The sequence below is a fragment of the Dromiciops gliroides genome, chromosome 3, assembly GCF_019393635.1.
Source record: "Dromiciops gliroides isolate mDroGli1 chromosome 3, mDroGli1.pri, whole genome shotgun sequence".
Classification (NCBI taxonomy): Eukaryota; Metazoa; Chordata; class Mammalia; order Microbiotheria; family Microbiotheriidae; genus Dromiciops; species Dromiciops gliroides.
The window spans coordinates 354,952,618-354,964,806 of NC_057863.1; the positions used below are offsets into that span (position 1 = coordinate 354,952,618).

Here is a 12,189-nt window from a genome sequence, read left to right on the forward strand (position 1 = left end):
AAAAGATTTGATGTTGTTTTCCATGTCTTGGCTGCCCAGAGCTTCACCTCAGGGAAACACTACTGGGAAGTAGAGCTGGGAAATAAAACAGAGTGGGAGGTGGGGATCTGTAAAGAATCAATCAGAAGGAAGGGCAATGTCTGCAACTTACCTGGGGACAAGCAAACCCTTGTAGGCTTGACATTTGGAAATACCTTTCACCTGTGGTGTTCAAATCATGATGTTCCTGTGAGCCAACCTATTCATAAAGTGGGCATTTTCCTCTCTAGGCAGCCAAGACATGGACAACAACATCAAATCTTTTTGGATTGTCAGGCACATCCTGTGAGATAGGATCATATTTAATACTCTTCAAGTCATCAGACAGTATGAGATGAGGATTGGCAGTTTCAGGATCCAGAGAGATATCCCTATGGAACTTCAGAAGCAAAAATGGAAATGGATAGTAGAATGGATTAGAAACTAGGATCCAACAATATGTTGTTTATGAGACATACTTGAAACAGAAAGATACACATAGAGTTAAATCAGAGGACTAGAATAGAATCTATCATGCCTCAGCTGAAGTTAAAAAGTCAGGGATAGTGATCATGATCTCAGACAAAACAAAAATAAAAACAGACCCAATTAAAAGAGATATTATGTTTTGCTCAAAGGTACCATAGACAATGAATGAATGAACTCATCACATTTTCATTAATAGTTATCTCTGCCCTATTATTGTCTATTTATCCTTCTTTTTTTTTAACCCTGTCCTCTCATCAAAAATCTGTTTAGCTTTTTATCTTTTAAAAAGCACAAATTATTTTGCCTCCATTAATCTGTCCTCCATCCTACCACTCCCCCTTCTTTTTCTTAGCCCCTTCCTCTCCTACTTCCCTGTTGGATAAAATGAATTTTTATATTTAACTCTCTGTTTATATATGCACACACACACACACACACATACACACACACAAATCTACTTCTTTGAACCAGTTCAGATGAGAGTGAAGCTAAAACATTTCCTGCCCTCCCCATTTCACCTTTCACTGTAAAATCTCTTCCTTGTGAGCCTATTTTACTTGAGATAATTTTCCCATTCTTCCTCTTCCTTTCCCCTTCTTTTAGTGCTTTGCTTTTTCTCACCCTTCCATTCTTTTTTTTAGATCATTTCAAAATAATAGACTCACACCCACGTCCTTTGTCTATATAGATTTCTTATATAACTGCCCTCAGAATGATAAAGTTCTTAAGAGTTACATGCATCATCTTCCCATCTAAGAATGTAAACAGTTTAATCTTATTAAGTCCTTATGATTTTTCTTCATGTTTAGCTTTTTTTATTCTCCTTTTGAGATTTGTGTTTGAATGTCAAGTTTTCTATGCAGCTCTGGTCTTTTCATCAGGAATGCTTGAAAGTTCTCTATTTCATTAAATATCCATTCCCCCCACCCCCCAAAAGGATTATACTTAGTTTTGGTGGGTAGGTTATTCTTTATTGTAATCCTATCTCCTTTACCTTCCAGAATATCATATTCTAAGCCTTCCACTTCTTTATAGTAGTAGCTGCTAAATTTTGTGTGATCCTGACTTGTGATGGATCACTGAAGGTGATACTTGAATGGTTTCTTTTTAGCTATTTTTGGTATTTTCTCCTTGACATGTGAGCTCTGGAATTTGACTATAATATTCCTGGGAGTCTTCATTTTGGGATCACTTTCTGCAGGTGATTGAGAGTCTTTCAATTTCTACTTTGTCCTCTGGTTCTATAATATCTAGGCAGTTTTGTTGTATAATTTCTTGAAATATGATGTCTAGGATCTTTTTTTTGATCATGTTTTTCAGATAGTCCAATTATTTTTAAATGATCTCTCCTTGATTTATTTTCCAGGTCAGTTGTTTTTCCAATGAGATATTTCACATTTTCTTCTGTTTTTCTCATTGTTTTGACTTTGTTTTATTGTTTCTTGATGTCTCATGGAATCATTAGCTTCCGCTTGACCAACTGTAATTTTTAAAGGGTTATTTTCTTTAGTGAGATTTTGTATCTTTTTTTTTAACCAAAATGTTTATTCTCTTTTCATAGGTTTCTTGCATTTCTCTCATTTCATTCCTTAATTTTTCCTCTACCATTCTTATTTGATTTTAAAAATCACTTTTTGCTTTTTAAAAAATATCTTTTTCTTTAGGTGTTCTAGGTATTCTTGTTGAACTAATTTCCAATCTACATTTTTGGAGGCTTTCCTTGTAGAAGTTTTCATGTCATTGTCTTCTGAGTTTGTGTCTTGAGCTTTCCCATCACCACAGAAGCTTTTAAAGGTCATGTTCTTTTTCTGTGTTTGCTCAGTTTTCTATCTTATTTCTTGACTTTGGACTTTATGTTAGTTTTGGTAAGCTTTGTTCACCTCTGGGGATGTGTGGAATGAGGGGGTGGCTAGCCAGAGTTTCTGTGGCTAGATCTGGGAGCCTGTAGGTTCTTGGTGCTTCCAAGGTGGTGTGACCCAGGGAGAATTCTTATCACTTTCCTCCTTGTCAGTTCTCTGGCCTTACCCACATAGGGCCTCTATTTCCTCATGACTGCTAACCATAACTGCTCCTCTCTGCCCTGGAATTATGATCCAGAACTGGACAATGGGAGAAGGAACTGCCAAATAGTGCTCAGGCACATACCCAATGCTAGCACAGGAGTCTCCTGTATATATTCCTGATAAAGTATTCCCCCCTTTACCATCCTCCATTCCAAGTGAAATAAAAGTCAGAAAGATAGGTTGAAACCAGATTGTAGATGACCTTGAATGATAATGTAACAGCAGTTATGCCAGGGTTTGTACGTGAGTCTGTGTACTGGCTACTTCCAGTAACACGTTCTGACAAAGGGCTTCCCATAGAATACTGAGCCTCTATGCTGACCATTTCATTCAAGGAGACATGTACCCGGGTCTCTTGATTAAGGGTATACAAAACCAATGACCTGTGGTTAGTACCACCTCATGTTCTGTCTGACTTCTCCCTTGTCCCTCCATCCCCCATAGGGAATGGAGTAAAAAAGAATATTAACTCTGGAACAAGAAGAGTGTTCCACTCCTTCATCTTTATAAATAGTTATGTTGTGCTCTTCAACTTCCAAGTCTTTCTCTCTTCTGAACATGTGGTTTGGTTCTCTGACAGCATTCTTTTGGACCTCCTGTGATGAGATGTGAATTTATCTCCCTTCACTCATCTACCATTGGCAGCTGCTCATGCATGGTAGTGATTATCCAGGCAGGCCAGAGATAATCATCTGCAGGATGAGCCCAGTCTATGCTCTGATATGGACCTTGAGTGAATTTCTCACAAGAAGACCTGATGTAAGGCAATATATCTGCTTAGCAGTCTCACAAAGGATTTTATATTTTGCTTTTTATGTATCAGTTTCCCAGGAAAGTATAATAGGAATTATAGACTACCGGTTTGTATTTTAAGTATTTCTTATTGTGTACTTAACAGTCTTTTGTGTTGTTGAAGAAAAAATTAATACTAATAATGTACACTGTGATTTAAAAATCAGTCTTCCAGAAACATGAATGTATGTATAAATAGATCTATCTAATCTACTTACCTATCTACCTATCTACCTATCTATCTATCTATCTATCTATCTATCTATCTATCTATCTATCTATCTATCTATCTATCTATCATCTATCTATCTATCTATCTATCTATCTATCTATCTATCTATCTATCTATCTATCTATCTATCCATCTTTCTATCTATCTATCTTTCTATTTATCGATCATCTATCATTCCTAGTCATTTCTAGTTTGGCATGTCCAAACTGGCATAGTCCCCTTGCCCTCTGACATGACTGCCCCAAGAAGATTTCAGATAAGATTTGCAGGAATCTTGAACAAGGAAAAGATCACAATATGTTAAAAATATAGCTTAGAGTTAACATTCCAGAATAAGGAATCACTCAGTTCCTTCCTGGATTATTTTATCCTGAGAATTTTTTTCTGTTATCAATATCATAACCTTAAATTTTACAAGAGAAGACACTGACCCCATATGGGTCCCTGCACCAATTACTTTAGGTGGAAGGTAAGTCAATAATCTCATCTAGAACAGAATAGAGTTTAATTATCACTCTTACTCCATTTTAAAGCAAGGCCCTACCTTTTTTTTTTTTGCCATTTTCCCTAAGGGAAAAGGTTGAAAGGGGTTTTTAGACTGGAGAAACAGTATTTCTTAATATTTCTAGAGAAATTAAAGAGGATTAAAAAAAAAGAAAACTATGCTTTTGTGGTGTTTGAAACATTTCTTTTGTAGAGGAGGAAATAAATATTTGTCCTACACGTGATTTACTTTATTCATTAAGTATCTTTCTAAAAGGCATTCCTTTTAGGGGGAGACCCTAGACATGAGACAAAACTAAGTTTTGTTTAAAAGAAATATTTAGTGGCACAATGAGCCAGCAATAATGAAAAAAAAAAGATCTCTCTTTAGGGGCCAGGTCTCCCAAGAATGGAAACAGTTCATGTGAGCCCAAGAGAGTGGGCAGCTTAGTGGGAGAAGGCACCCCAACTTCCTGACCCTCCTGTTGTTTCTCATTGGAATTGTTAAATTTAGTCACTGTGTATCTTGGAGTTTGCCCCATGGTTTTGTTGTTGTTCTGGAAGTGAGGGACCTGTGTATTCTTTGATTGGCATTTTGTTTTCTGTGTTCAGAAATTCTCAGCAGATACAAAAAGCGCCACTATTTCAATTGGCCAGGGAGTCTCCTCATCCAATCAAGAATTATTTTCTCTTCTTTCCCCACCAGAAGGGTTTGAGTAGAAATGATGGCTCTTATTGGTACATCCATGCCAAGTATTTTAATTTTTAATTCTCCTAGATACTGAAACCACAGAGGTCATTGCCCAGACTCTGTTTACCTCCTAGGGCTCTTATACTAAAAATTAAAAAAAAAATGACCAAGTGCAATTACTGGAGAAGAAGGAAGTTGAGAGCCAGAGCCAAAATGTTATTCAAAAAGAAAAGTTAGCCACACCCCCCCCCATCCTATTCCATCTCATCTCCTTTTCCTCCTTCGCCTTCTTTGATTACCTCCTCTATCTCCACCTGAAAGGATGACAGATGTGCCTCCCACAAACACAGGTTGTGGCCAAAGTTGGTCAACATTAACCTGGAGCATCATCGAACTTTCCAGCCTGAAGACTACAATGAAAAGGAGGGCGTGGTCTTTCTATTGGTGTTGTCAGAGCAGGATTACGCAGAGTTTAGAGATGTTGAAAGACTGCCTTTTCCATCTGGTATCTACTTCTGGGAACTCAGACTCATCAGACAGCAAGTTGACAAGATGGAAAATGAGTTCTACAAGCTCCAGGAAGCATTGAAGATCTCTCAGACCTCTGCTGCAGAGTGTTCCTCTTGCCTGGACTGGCATAAAACGGGTTACTTGAGGATTCAAATTCCAGAGGATCTTGCTCAAACTCAAACCACTATTAGAGAATCAGCATCCATATTTCTGCCTATAACACTGTAGCCTTCAGTTCTCCTTTCTCTCCTCCTCCTCCCCCCCTCCCCCCTCCTTCTCCTTCACCATCCCCTCTACCACCTCTGCCTCTTCCTCTCCACTCAGCACCTTTGTTGCTCAGAAATTCTCAGCAGTTTTTTTGTGCTATGCGGGGGGGGGGGGGGTGTCACTTTTTTTTTATTTGTTGTTATTATGAGAGACATGAGATCTTTAAATTCTCTGTGCATCCATCCTATCTTGGGGATTAATATATTTTTGTTCATATAAAGATCATGTGTTCTTTTAGCATTATTGCTTTTTAGTTTTCTTCTTTCAGATTGTTCCTCACTTGGAGGTCAGAAGGGAATAAGTATTTACATAGCACCTACTATGTGAAATTGTTGTTTGTCCTTCATTCTCGAGGAGGATGTGACATTGGGGTGATATCATGACTTGCACTGAATTGCATTCAAGTGAGGGAGGGCTGTACAGCCTCACTCTCTCCCCTAGAGCCATCTGGATCCAGTGGCAAGATATATATGTGTGTGGGTGGGTAGGTGAGTGTGGGTGTGGGTGTATATATGTATATATACACATACACACATGATAATATATAAAATATATATCATACATACATACATACATACACACATATATACAAACAGCTGGTAAGTATCTGAGGTGAGATTTGAACTCAGGTCCTTCCAATGTCAGGGCCAGCACCACCTAGCCACACTCCCATGTGAAATATCAATTCTGCAGTAGAGATGGTAGAAACTGTTTCAGGAACTTTAATGAGCTGCTACTATTTGAAACCCTGCCCCATTCTATCACACCTCACCTCTCCTCTCTCCTGCCCCAGTATACTTTTTTTTTTCAGGGCAATGAGGGTTAAGTGACTTGCCCAGGGTCACACAGCTAGTTAAGTGTCAAGTGTCTGGGGCTGGATTTGAACTCAGGTTCTCTTGAATCCAAGGCCAGTGCTTTATCCACTGAGACACCTAGCTGCCCCTCCCGTATACTTTTTGCAGAGGATCTAGCTTTGCAGGCCTTTCTTTTACTGGAAGGACTGTGTAGTAGCAAATCTGCTGCCCATTGGCTTCAGGCCCAGAGTTTTGGGAGGCCCTTAGGCCTTCCTGGATGAAGTCAACAAGGCTCAGAGGCCTTCTGGCATAATATTTCTTCATACATGTCTTGACTTGTTTAGCAGGTCTGCAAGTCTCTCTTCTGTTATTATTTCTTCTTGTTCACTTATCCTAGTGGGGGAGATGAACATCCTGCCCTGAGTGAGGAGTAGGGTGGAGCTGGTGAGAGCAGGAGAGCTCCAACCTTCTTCAGTCCTCTTTAGGACTCTTTAAGCTTCAAGTCTTCTTCCAGCTTTGAAGTGTTTCAGGTGCTTCCAGCTTCCAGTTTCAAAAGGGAAGAAGGAAGAAGCCAACTCCACTGCAGGTTGTTGTGGGTTGGGTTGGGGAAGACTTTTGGAAAACATGAGAAGATCAAGCAGTCTTTATCATGTCACTATCTCCACCTTGCTACTCTAGAGACTTCAGGGAATTTCCCCTTGGGCAAGATCTAAGACTCATACTTGGTGGAGCTGAGTTTTTCCTCTTCCAATAGAACTACTTCACTTTATATTGTTTGGCAAATATTTTCCTTTGTACACCTTCTCTCATTTCTGTTTTGCTTTGAATTGGATACATTTTTTTTTGTTATTTGCTATGAGTGTTCATTGTGGAACTGATATTTGGTGGGGAAAAGGGTCAAGATTTGTAAATAAAGCTTTTGAGGTCCTCCTTCCCCCATGTAATGACACAGTCATGAGAACTTAGATGGCACTTGATCATATCCCCTAGACTATATGTATAAGTGTGTGTACGTATGGTGTGGATATGTATGTATGCATATATGTGTGTGTGGATATGTATATGTATATGTATGTATATGGAGGTGTGGATATATACATGTATTTTATATATATATATATATATATATATACACCCACCCACATACATAAGCATATACTTGTAGGTATATGTATGTATATTTATATACACATATATATACACACATACATACATACATACACACACATATACACATATACTTAAGGAAAGAGATAGAAAATATTCTAGCCTGGTATCCCCTCTCTCTGAGGAAAGCAGAGTGGAGGCCTCCATCCACAACTTCCTGGCAGGAATGAAAGTTTCCCTTGGAGAAGGGTAGAAGAAGAGGCTAGAAATTTCTATCCTTCCTCACTTTGAGCCACACAATGACAACTAATATATGCTTTGCCAGGAGAACAACCATTCTCTATATATGGGGCCCTTTCTGTTCTTAAAAACTTCTGCATAGACAACATTAAAGCATCTAGGATAAAAAGGGAAGTGGGGGAATGGGGAAAAAATCTTTGTTATCAAATTTCTCTGATAAGGGTTTGGTATCCAAGATATATAAACAATTAATAAATCTATATAAGACTAATAGCTATTCCCCAATAGATAAATCATCAAAGCATAAGAATAGTTCTCAAAGGAAGAACTGCAAAATATACACCACCACATGAATGAATGCTTTAAATAAATAATAAAAAGAGGAACACAAATTAAATTAACCCCAAGGTTTTCCCTTATACCTTACAAATTGGCAAAAATGGCAATAGTCAATGTTGGAGGAGTTGAGGAATAATAGGCCCACTAATACATTGTTGGTGGAGATGTGAAATGGTACCACCATTTTGGAAAGCTATTTAGAATTATTCAAATAAAGTGACTAAAGTGACCATACCATCAAACCAGAGACTCCATCTTGGGCTTATACCCCAAGAAAGCCATCAATAAAAAGAAAGTACTTATATACTCTCAAATATTTATAGCAGCGTGTGTGTGTTTGTGTGTGTGTGTGTGTGTGTGATAACTAAGGATTGGATGTCCTAGTTCCCTCTGTTCTTTAGTTATTTGGCTGAACATTGCTGCAATGCAGCTTGTCATGCTCCCCTAAGCAGAACATACATTGGCTTTCCTCTGCTTCTGCATCCTCTACCCAGGGTAGGAGGAAGGCAGGACTAGGAGGCACTGTGCATAGAGCACTGGGTCTAGAATCAGGAATACCTGACCTGAGTTTAAATATGGCCACTGAAGCTTAATAGCTGTATGATCTTGGGCAAATCACTTTGTTTGCCTGTCTCAGTTTCCTCATCCATAAAATGGGGATAATAATAGCTCCTACTTCCCAGGGGTTGTTATGAAGATCAAATGAGATATATGTAAGGCTCTAAATGCTTGCTCGGTTCTCTTTTGTAGGCTTTTGAGAGTTTATGCTCCAGGTGACTAATTGAATTCCTCCTGAGGCCTTTGGTGGATTCTTTTTTTTTTTCCTTATTTACTCCCACAGCCCCTTCTGACTTCTCACTTTCTGATGGTAGTTCTCCCCTGGGATTGGACTAGAATGTTGCCTCAACTGCCTTTGATGGTGGGCAATTTACTTCTCACTACTGGTTTTAACTGAAATTTTTCTTTTCAAAGTTAGTAGTGAATTTCTTAATTGACAAATCTGGTGACCTTTCCTCAATATCTTTGTAGGATCTGACACTCTTGACTATTCCTTCCTCATAGATATATTTTTCTGAGTTTTGGTGATTTTGCTCTTTGTTCTCCAGCTTTTCTGATCATTTGTCTCCTTTGCTGGATCATCACCTCTATTCTGACCCCTAACTAAACAGTACCCCCCAATGCTCTATCCTGAGCCCTCTTTTACCTTTTTTTTGGGGGGGGGTGTTAAATGACTTGCCCAGGGTCACACAGCTAGTAAGTGTTAAGTGTCTGAGGCCAGATTTGAACTCAGGTCCTCCTGAATTCAGGGCTGGTGCTCTATCCACTGTGCCACCCTCTTTTACCTCTTAACTCTGATTTGGCGACTTCATCAGCCTATGTTGGGTTTGTCATCTTTATGCAGATTACTCTAAGATCTATAGATCAAGCCTAAGCCTTGCTCAACAAGCTACAGTCCAACACTAACCACTATTTATTAGACATTTTAAACTGAATGTCCCATAGGCATTTCAGACTCCACACATCCAAAGCAAAACTCATTACCTTTCCGCCAAAATCTTTTTTCAAACTTCCCTATTTTTTTTTTTTTTTTGCCAAGGGTATCACCTTCCTACCAGTCATTCAGGTTGTCAATTTCAGTCACTCTTGACTTCTTACTCTCCTTCACCCAACATATCCAAATAGTTGTCAAGTCTTGATTCTATTTCCATATCTCTTGTTACTTTATCTCTATTTACATAGCCATATAGTTCAGGTCTTCACCATTTCTATGGTGTAATGTGTGTAATGGATAGATGCTGGGCCTGGAGTTAGGGAGAACTGTGTTCAAATATAGCCTCACTAAAAAGAAAAAAAATCAAATATGGCCTCACACACCTCCTAGCTGTGTGACCATAATCAATTTACTTAGCCTATGTTTTCCTGTTTCTTCAACTGTAGAATAGGGATAATAATAACACCTACCTCCTAGGGTTGTGAGGATCAAATGAGATGTTTGAAAGCCACTTAGCCCAGTGCTGGGCAAGAAATGCTTGCTCCCTTCCCACTCCTTGCTTGGACTATTGTAGCAACTTCCTTCCATGTCTCAACCCCTTTCCACGTGTCAAAGTGACATTCCCTAAGTACCGGTCTAATCACGTCACTATTTTTCTCATGAAGTTTCAGTGGATTCCTTTTACCCCGAGGATCAAGTGCAAGTTCTAATGTCTGGCATTTAAAGTCCTCTACAATGGGGGCAGCTAGGTGGTGCAGTGTATAAAGCACCAGCCCTGGATTCAGGAGGACCCGAGTTCAAATCTAACCTCAGACACTTGACGCTTACTAGCTGTGTGACCTTAGGCAAGTCACTTAACCCTCATTGTCCGTCCCCCCCCCCCAAAAAAAAAAGAAAAAGAAAAAAGAAAGTTTTCTACGCCCTGGCTCCAACCTTTCTAGCCTTATTAGGCTGTTTCATATAGTTTCTGCCAAATTAGCCTGTTTGCTGTCCCTCACATGACATTACCCTTCTCCATACCTTTGCTTTGGATCTAGAATGCATTCCCTCTTCCCCTTCATGGATTAGAATACCTAATTTCCTTCAATTAATCAGCTTAAGTAGCAACTTTTATATAAAGCTTTTCCTTATTCTCCCTGTTCCCTCTCAAATTGCCATGTATTTGGTATGTACTTGTCTACAACCAACACCTTCTATATATTCTTATTCCTTCTGATTGCTAGCGTCTTCCTTCTTTCCCTTGTATTTATTCTGCATATACTTGTATATATAGGAACCTGGAAGGTAACATTAATTGTTATAGGTCTGGTCCCTATCTCTAAAACTGTACATTTATATCCTCCATTGATAGGAGTTTAATTAGGGAGTTTAATTTTTTTGTCTTTGTGATAGCCCTGGGGAGCAGAGTAGGCACTAAGTGTTTAAGGATACACATCACATCCCCCTATAAAATCTAAACACTAGGGTTTGTATCCCCAGTGCTAGCTAGGTGCTTAAAAAATGCTTGTCAGTTGACTGATTTATTTCCACTAAGACTTGCCTTCTTTTGGTTCTACATATATACATACACACACACACACACACACACACACACACACGGATCAGAAGACTGATTCAACTGAACTCACTAGTATTCCAATGTATCATGCTTTGTCAGACCTTCAAGATGAGAGCTCAATTACACAGAATAACAGAACCATGGAGAACATCTAGTTCAACCCATAACCAACCCTCTACACAATGGTAGCTAACAAGAGGTCATTTAGACTTCCCTTGAATACCTCCTATGGGGGAACCCATTACCAGCATTGAGAGGTTAACTGTTGACTCCCCAAATCGTTATAAGTGGTTACTTTTTTTTTTTAACATCAAGCCTAAATTTGACTCAGCAACTTTAAAAAAAAACCATTGTTCTTAGCTATACTATTTGGGGCCAGCTCCTCTTCCATAGACTTGCAATTATATCCCTACCTCTTAGAATCCCATTTCTTGTAAATATCAGGTCAAATGCCACTTTTTACATTGAAGCCTTTCCCAATCCCCCAGCTCCTACCTTCCTCCCCTCTAGAAATATTTACCTGCTCCCTGAGAGGAATATAAGGTCCTTGAGAGTAGAGGCTGATTCTTTAGCACACAGTGTAATGTCTGGAACATTGTTGTCATTCAGTCATTTCAGTTGTCTGACTCTTCATGACTGCATTTGAGGTTTTCTTGGCAAAGATACTGGACTGGTTTTGCCATTTCCTTCCCTGACTCATTTTTCAGACGAAGAAACTGAGGCCAACAGGGTTAGGTGAGTTGTGCAGGGTCATACTGCTAGGAAGTGTCAGAGGCCAAATTTGAACTCAGGAAGGTCAGTCTGACTCCAGCACGCGCTGTCCACTGTGCCACCCAACTGCCTGGTCCGGTACATAGTAGATGATTAATAATTGATTGTCAGAGGGTATGTTATCAAGGCCCTTCACCATCATGGTTGGCCTCTGAACATTCTCCAGTTTATCACTGTTCTTAAAACTTGATATCCAGAATTGAACCCATACTCAAAATGTGGACTAATAAAGGCAGTGTCCATACATTGGAACTCTCACAAATTACTGAATACAAAAGTAGGACTATTAAGGTTACTGACTAATATAACAGGACTATCACAGCTTAATGAGGAAAATGCTATT

At 39.1% G+C, this 12,189-nt stretch overlaps 1 pseudogene; it reads left to right on the top strand.

Annotated features, from left to right (window-relative positions):
• Positions 1-8,806, top strand: part of LOC122747603 — a 105,477-nt pseudogene extending 96,671 nt beyond the window's left edge.
• The last annotated feature ends 3,383 nt before the right edge of the window (positions 8,807-12,189 follow it).